The following is a 9,021-nucleotide window of genomic DNA, read 5'->3' as shown; positions in this document are numbered from 1 at the left end:
CCCTCATTGGTAAACATTAAAATGAATGTCGGTGATTGCATGAATACATTGGTATTGTAATGTAAAACAGTAAACTGTTATTTTTTTCAAAAACCAGTAGAAATTAAGAAACCTTCCTTGCAGGTTTAATTTAAGAACATGTCTAGTACACGGAAAACATAATATATAATATTAATATTCCTACTTATCGCATGTGCACTATGAATAGCGGCGGCGGTAAATATGTAGTGTACGGATTAGCCCCAAAAAAAATCGTACAAATATGAAATAACTTTCATTATATGCTCTTTTACGTCCTCTTTTCATAACCGCCTGCGGAGATAAGAAATTCCAAATACTTTAGGAGATATCGAATTTTTTAATTATCATATTTGGGCGAAATTTGTTAAAAAAATTTGTTAAATTCCGAAAATACTTTTATTCTGTGCTCTTTAACTTCCTCTTTTCAATAAACCTGGCGGAGATAAGAAATTCCAAATACTTAAGGAGATATTGAATTTTTTAATTTTCATCCTGTGCACTTGTGCGGCGTTCATTGTTGCTTGTTTACAAGTATGATTTTTTTTTTGCGACTTACGTGAAACCTAAGATGCACATAAAGTTCTGCCATCCCCGATTACAGCCGAACAATTCACCTTCGGCCAACCTCTGGTTTATTTATTAATATTTATATTTCTCAACCTGTTTATTTTAATGTAGCTATACTTACCTAACTAACCGACCATAGTGTTTTAAAGTGTTTTAATGTAGCTAACCTAACCGACCACTTTTAATATTAGAATTCATTTTTCCTGCGCAAAAATAAAACAAAACCCGAAGGTGGCTGAAGGTGAATTGTTCGGGTGTAATCGGAAATGGCAGAACTTTATGTGTATCTTAGGTCTCCCACGTAAACGACTACATCATGTAAAAAGAAAATTACGCGAGTTCCGTCGGTGGTCATCTGTTCATCCTTTGTCCCGGTTTGTTAGGTCAGGTCAGGTCAGCTACATAATAAATACTTTAAAACTAAACAACCATTAAAATTAATTTTATAATTTTTAATTTCCATTCAGTTTCAAAGTATTTATAATGTAGCTGACCTGACCTTATCTACCTTTGTCCCGTTTTGTTAGGTCAGGTCAGTTACATTATAAATACTTAAAACTATACAAGTAAAATTAATTGATATTATTATTAATTTCCTAATGGAAAATTTCTGTTATTTAAGCGCTCTTCACAATAGCGCGGCGTGGCGCGATCTGGCGACGCGAAGAAGCGATAGCTCGCGATCTAACGCGAAGTCGCTGGCAGTACACTTCACAATGGCGCGACGCGGCGCGATACGACTGGCGAAAAAAACATGTTGAAACAGCCTGCTAACTGCCGGCAACATCTGATAACATATAAGTAAATATAAACAAACTCTGTGGATGTATTTTAAAATTTTTCTCTTTTTTGTCTGGCATTGTATATGCAAGTGTACTGTAACTAAGCATCGGTGAAAAGAGACATGAATAGAAATCGCCATGCAGTAAATGTTCACAGGCGGAGAGTGTTGTGTTTATTATTACTTGATAATAATAACAGAAGAAGGCTCACAAGGCCCACAAATGCAAATAGATTGGGACAAGGGGACAACCATAATATTATCTCAGAAATGCGATTAGGAGACAGTGACAACTATTTCGTATTCATGAGGATGTCTCCTAATGAATTTGATCTGTTTTTGCATATTATTGGTCCAATGTTACAAAAAAATTCTCACCGCCTACCATTGAGCCCAGCAGAAAGACTGTCGATGACACTAAGGTATAACTTGCTAACTTGCGTGTCTAGTGCAGATATTGTGATTTTGTAAGTACAGACACTTATTGTAATTATTTTGAATTTGGCTAATATATATATATATATATATATATATATATATTTTTTTTTTAAGGTACCTTGCATCAGGAAATTATTTTACATCAATATCACTTTCCAAACACCTATTGCCTTCTATTTCAATCGTTTGTTTACTAACAACTGATATTATTATAATTCCCCGAATTATTGCTTGCGATTGGCTGTTTACTCTTACGTCATCAGCGATGTCGCCCGCCGCGGCAAGGCAGTCTTGTCGCTTGTGCTCACGTCGCGAGCTATCGCTCGCCGCGAGCGATGTTAACTCTGATTGGTTGGTATCGAATGATGTCACATCGCTACGCGTCGCATCGCGCCGCGCCGCGCTATTGTGAAGAGGCCTTTAGGCATTCACACGCACACGGCAAAATATAAAATGGCGACGGTCGAATGATTACGTACGTCTTGTATTGAAAAATAAGAACGGCGATATCTCCAAAAGTAATTGGAATTTTTTATCTCCGCAGGCGGTTATGAAAAGAGGACGTAAAAGAGCACATAATGAAAGTTATTTCATATTTGTACGATTTTTTTTGGCGCTAATCCGTACACTACATATTTACCGCGGCGGCAGCGTTAACACACAGGTATTGTAATGTAAGATATAAAATTTTATTTTTTTCACAAACTAGTAGGAAGTAAGAAACCATCCCTTGGTTGTATATTTAAGAGATGGGTAGTGTGTAGAAAATATTTTTTTCCGATTATATTTTCTCTCCGTCCTAAAAAGCCGCGACGTCCGATAACTACCGGACCAGACAACATAGCTAAGCCCAACCGCAGTTTGGCCCTCCTATATAAGGTCAATTTTATTTCGAATTACTACACATAGCTCGATACACCCCCCAAAATGAAAATATGCTGTATTTAACTAAGCCATTCGTAAAAATATATTAAAACGCTTTATTTGAAAACATAAAGCTACAAATAATTTTAAAATATCACAGCTTACAAAACCTTTAAGACACTTCTGTATTTCACAGGCCAACAGTTTACAAGGATCCTTTTTCATCCGACAATGTTTCTCGAAAACAACTTTCTTTGCATGGCCCTAGATTTCATCAAACAATAGTTCACTTTAGATGTTAAAAAGATAAATCATAGAGAAATACGGAAGTAAAACACAAGAAAGAAATTTACCAGTAACAAAAATTTCAGAAGAACATAAAATTCCTTTAAAAAGTACCACGTTCATCAACAAATCAACAACAATATTTCAAGACAAAAATAAATGTCAAGAAAATGGGGAGTACTGGCGATGACTTCAAGAGTTTAACTATTAACATATAACGGAATTCTCAGGAGTCGGACACTCAAAGGCAATTAAAAGTTCATAAGACAAGAGTATAAAACAAAATTAGTTATCTTACACTATAACAGCATTCTGGTTGCAGCTTCGTTTATATTTAAGTGGCTATATATAAGGCCCAGAGCACAGTAAATAAGTATAAATAAAAAATTTCATTTACAATTCGAATAGCCAGAACATCTTGACACCGGTCCGGCTGCCTCTCCGTCAGAGCTATCAAGTTTTTTGAGGAATGGGTCTCGGGGTTTGGGTTCCGCCAAGTAGCGGGAGGTAGGGACGTGTCCGTAAAGGTGATCCTTGGGCTGTTTAGGCCACCCAAGACGCCTTACACTACAAATGATACACTCCGCTACGTGAAGTGTGTTTTTATTCCTTATCAAACTTTGTCGTCGCTCCGAATGCCCTCCCTCGTTGTTCGACGCCCGGTTTCTCAGTTGTACTAGGTAGAGTGGGGTTCGGCCAGTGTGGCCAAGGAGGGACAAGCTAAGACATATAATTATTCACCACCAGTCTGTGACGAACACCCGATTTATTGATACAGGACCCTGTACATGGGGCTGTCCCAGCCCTGCCTGCGACAGTCTAGTTTCGCGCGCCGCGACACGAGGGTTCTTCTCCCGACTGGGTACTCGGCGTTACGTTCAGGCTAATCTGCACCGTAAAATGTCCGATAGTTCAGAGACACCCGGAAATGTGGCACGACACTGACACACTATGCTACAAGATATTGTACTCAGACCTAAAAGCCCCGCAAGATATTATGTACACCGTAAAAGCTACTAATCCTCGCCACATAAATATGAACAAGTTGTAATTCAAATACTGACTCCTAGATGCCGCTATGCCTGCGTCGCGATGCTGATGTCCACTTACTCCTGGTTGGCTCAAGGCTCAGCGACCGTTTTGAGGCACGACTCCTCTCGTGACGCGACCGCTCCTCGTGCCTGCCTGGCAACGACTAACTCCCCTCCGCGCTGCGGCGCAGCGCGCGACGGCTCATCCCTTCCCCTTCCCCACGTCCCGCGCAGCCCCTGACGTGTCACAGACAGGTGTGATGTAGTCGCCCAGTGAACATGATAAGAAAAAAACATAAGCACTTCAAACGAAATAATTAAATATTTACAATAAAATAATGTTAATAAAATATTTACAATATTTGTCCTGATGTAAATACAGCGTCCATTCTTTCAAGGAGGTTCATCTTTTACCATTGACTCTCCTGGCGTGCGAAACTCTCTCGCCCCTCCACCCCCTCTGCCCTAACCGCACTGCACTATTCGGCGCAAACACGACACAGGGCAGGAGAAGGCGTTGGCATGACATAACGGGCTGTGAGAGCTGGGTCGACACCTGGGTTGACGTCAACTTTAAATAATGCTATCCATCCCCTGGCCGCGACTGTTCGGGGTTAGTGATCTCTGCGCCTACATGACTAAAATTGCATAGAGCAGCTTCTGGCCTGCAAACTCTATTTCTCAGAGACCCGCTGAGAGTAGCGAGGCTCGGCACGAACGAGTATCCCATGGACCCCCGTTCCCAGCCATCGTTGCATTTTTTTACCCGCTCAACCCCCCCCCCCCCCCCCCCCGGCCCAGCACGTGCTGAGAGTTTAGCCCAGGACCATTGCTCTGACGTGAACTCGCCAAGGCAGTGGCCTACTCCAAGGATATTCGCCCTTGCCCTACAGAGCCCTCCACGACACCTAGTGACAGAAAAAGTAACTTCAGCCCGAGTGGCCAGTGAGCAGAGACAATGCCAGTGACACCTGGCGGCGGTTCAGCTCACCTCCTCCGTTATTTCCTCTTTACGCCGTTAGAGAGCATCTCCGCGGCCCCATAAGCCCCTATGCTATCAAGTCGCCACCAATTAAAGTCGATTCTTTGTAGCTTTCGGTTACTCCTGGGACAGAGCGCACATGTTGTGGTGTTGTCACGCCCGCCTCGGACTCCTTCGGAAATTTTCGGCCTAGAACTGAACCTTCGCCCTCCTTTTCCCTAGGGCCTTTGCGCCCGTTTTAATTAGGAGAGTTGACCGCCATCAAATGACTTTGATATTGACTACTAACCGCGCTGCAGGTCGGGAAGACCTTCTCGGCATCTCTTGTCGCGGCTACGATGGAATCACCTTCTATTAAAGATGTAGTCAGCTTTCTTAGGGGATGTGATCCCAGTTGAACCGTAGCCAGTCCGTCTTAGTCATTAGGCAGCAAGTTAGATATTAGTTAAACTATAATTTCTTCGAATTTTTCCTAATGTTTGGTTTCTTCCGCGGCTTCCACGCGGTTTTCGGTCCGCGCCTCCTGGTCTTCTGCACAAGGATCTCGTGAGTTCTGGAGCCACACCCTGTTTGGTGAGTACTTCAGTCCCCTTATCCTCCCCAAATTCCCGTGGATTGGCCTCTTGCGCCAGCTACATTTGACTGTCTGAAAGCAGGTCTAATTCTTTTGATTTGACTTGTGTTTCAGGCAGGGTCCAAGTGCTGGGGGACGAATTTGCTCCCAGCATGTTATTCGGGACATCGAGCTCCGAGTCCCCTTAAGAAGAGAATTGTTCCCGGCCCAACGTCATTCCTTTAAGACCCGGGTGATATTATTTATATATCTGTCCCTTACAATGAACTAAATTTATTAAATGCAAACCAGCAAACAGTGACTTAATAACTTTATTTTTCTTAGTTTTTTGCTTGCAGTTTCCAGGATTTTTTTATTAATTTAAAATTATTTAATTTTCAGGCACGAGGGGCGTTTCAATTGGTAGCAGAGCATGGTTTGGTCTATAGGCATACCTAAGTCGAGTAGGCATACCTAAAATAAAATATAATAAATAAAAAAATAATAATTTTTGTATAGAAATTTTTCATTTTTAACATTGTGAACTGAACGCTGGTACACCCTGTAGTAATATTGCTCTTTCTATTTTAAAATTTATGTTGAGTTTTAAAGTCCCGTGAGCAGGGCCGCAACTAGAGTCTCTGGCACCCGGGGCATGAATGGATTCATGCGCCCCCCTCTTTTTTTGCACATACCACACCAATAAAGCGGGGGGTCCGAGGGCCCTCCCACAGAAAAATGGTGCTATTTAAGCATTTTCCATATCTACATGTAACAGTTTCTGTGCTATTGTAACTTCCATGCAAAAACTTTTTACCACTTACCACTTGTCATACGAATAACAATGCAAGCGATTTCGGCGCCACCACAGCTTTGCGCCACGGGGCATATGCCCCTCTTGCCCCCCCCCCCCCACTTAGTTAAGGCCCTGCCCGTAGGGACTTAGTTTGTGCGCGGCGCGAGAGTTCGCTGCGTCCAGTCGGGCAGCGGACCGGCTGGACTATGTGTCTTATCTTGAGTCTCAGCTGGGCTCTTCCCCCCCACCCTTCCACAGCTCTACCCTGCGACACGACCCATAATCTGCGGGTGACGACACGGCCCTTTCCTCCAACACACCCCTCTCCATCTGTCCATCGTGGCAGACGACCTTGCGAGCGGCAGGTCAGTCCCCCTGTTCCACAAGGACGTATACAGGTTGCGCAAGTCAAGCTGAGAGTGGAGGTTCGCGCAGCTGTGAATTGGATTTGAGTAGCACGGCGGGATTATACGCTTATTGGTTCGGGCAAATAACCCCCCCCCCCTGAATAGTGTGACTTACTCCCCGCGCAACGGGGCTAGTTTGTATTTTATATTAAGATAGGAAGCCTTATGAGATCTATAAAATTAAGAATAGTTCTTAAGATAGAAGTGTTTCTGGTGTACGTTTGAATCGTACATGTATGTATACATTTTTGTTTAATTATTAGTAGTAAATTATATCCGAGCAATATGTTTAAGCCGGAGTTATTGCTGTCAGACAAGCTGTCCAATGAGTTACAGCTACGCAATTTGCCCTCCAGTGGCAATGTCCAAGTCCTCAGGAAGAGACTCAGAGCCGCCCTTCATGATGGCGTGCCAACTAGTATATCGAATTTGGAGTTAGATGTAACTTGAGAATTCAACCTTGCTTGCACCAAGTGTTATGATATATCGGCTTTCGTAAGCTACCTAGATGTTGAGGAAAATTTTTCCCAATGTCGAGCGACATATAGTCAGACTAAAACATGTTACCCGACGCTTACAAAACCTGAAATAGCTTTCGGCAGACATTCTCCATTGAATTTATGTAAAAGAGATAGATCGATGTTTGCAACAGACGGCAGGTTTCCACACAAAATTATCGACGAGAGCAGCCCTTTTGGAAGACACACGACACAGTCTGCACTAAGTGGCTGAGGCACAGGCTCTCGGGATAGATTGTCCCGTCTTCCCGGAAGGGGACTCTCCTTGTTGGCCCCTTGGGGTGGATGAACCCGACACGCGACTTGCAGAGGTACGGACGATGGTAAACCCACAGGAGATTGAAATTAGCAGGTCGCGAGACGCACCCCCTGACTCTCAGCCATTTAAGTCGCATCCAAATAAACCAATATCCGTATATACCACTCATTCAGAGCCGCCTGTGCATTTCACGACAGCGGTGACAAAAATTACCATGGGTCACATAACCACCCACCCCGTCACTAGCGTGAAATTTATACAGGGGTTACCAACCTTTTCACACCAAATGACGCAACCATACCCACCAAACATGTTTTTCCCGTATCCGACCGCTCAGCCCTATTTTAATCCTTATGCTCAATTTCAGCCACTGTTTCCTTCATGGCAAACCACCCCACTTCCGAGTGCTGGTATTTTGCAGTTGCCACTCACAATGCCCCAGCTCACTCCACCACAAATCAGCCCCTCGGTTGCGATCCGGGAACAGGCTTCGTCGCACTCGGTACCGCAAAATCAGCCTTCACCTCAGCCTGCAATACCCTCTTCTCATCCCCATGACTCAGTACTGAGGACCACGACAGCCCCAGAAACTGGCTACAGTTTCTACGGAAAAATCACCCATCCTGTAGAAAGGCTACTCAAAGATTTGCCAGAGGCGTCGGGTCTGGACGCACACAAGCTGATTGATTTTTTTCGAGTCTTGTTAAAGCTACGGCAAAAGGGAGGGATCCCAGACAAACAAATTTTTGAAATTGTTTATCCATACGCCCAAGCTCCCTTATGCGAGCGGATCATGGCAGCCATTGAGAATGACCTCACTTTCGACGAGTTTCATGAAGAAGTGTTAAAGTTTTGTATACCTAGTAGCTACTCACTAACATCCATTTGGAATGGTTTAACTGCTTCCAGCAGCGTAATGAAGCCTTGCCGAACTACGTCGCGAGTACGATTCTAGACGGTTTGAACCCAGCGGAGCACTCGCGCTCAGTGTTCCAGGCGCCCCCCTAAAATTATGCTGAGCTAGATAAACTTTGTGTACATGACACAAACATAGAGTAGGTACACTGATTTTCAGCGAAATAAACAAGGCACATTCGCTAGTCAACAAGGTAGCAGCACCGGAATGGAGCGCAGTAATTCACAATATAAGAATGCACCACAGAAACATCAGGGCAATACATTTTTCTCTTCAAGGCCACAAGGTAGATATCAACAAAATGTGTATTGTAATTTCTGTAAAAGAGATGGACATTCCCTGTCCCAGTGTTACCACAAAAACAAAAAACAAAATTACGACACTCCAAAAAACGCATAACGCGGTGGTCCGAACAACCTTATTTAGGACCACCAGAAAATTAGAGTGTTAAAAATTTTCCTTATAAATGGGAAGTTCAACTTGCGCAAAGTAATGACAGTACACAAGAAAAATCATTACACAAAAACAATAATCATAAGAACAAGGAGCCCAGGAATAAAGGTAACAAGCGCGGTCACAAACGTAAATAAAGGAAGTACAATA

Source organism: Bacillus rossius, chromosome 8 (genome assembly GCF_032445375.1).
Source record: "Bacillus rossius redtenbacheri isolate Brsri chromosome 8, Brsri_v3, whole genome shotgun sequence".
Taxonomy (NCBI): Eukaryota; Metazoa; Arthropoda; class Insecta; order Phasmatodea; family Bacillidae; genus Bacillus; species Bacillus rossius.
The sequence above is the reverse complement of the archived record's forward strand: the minus strand, read 5'-3'. Positions refer to the sequence as shown.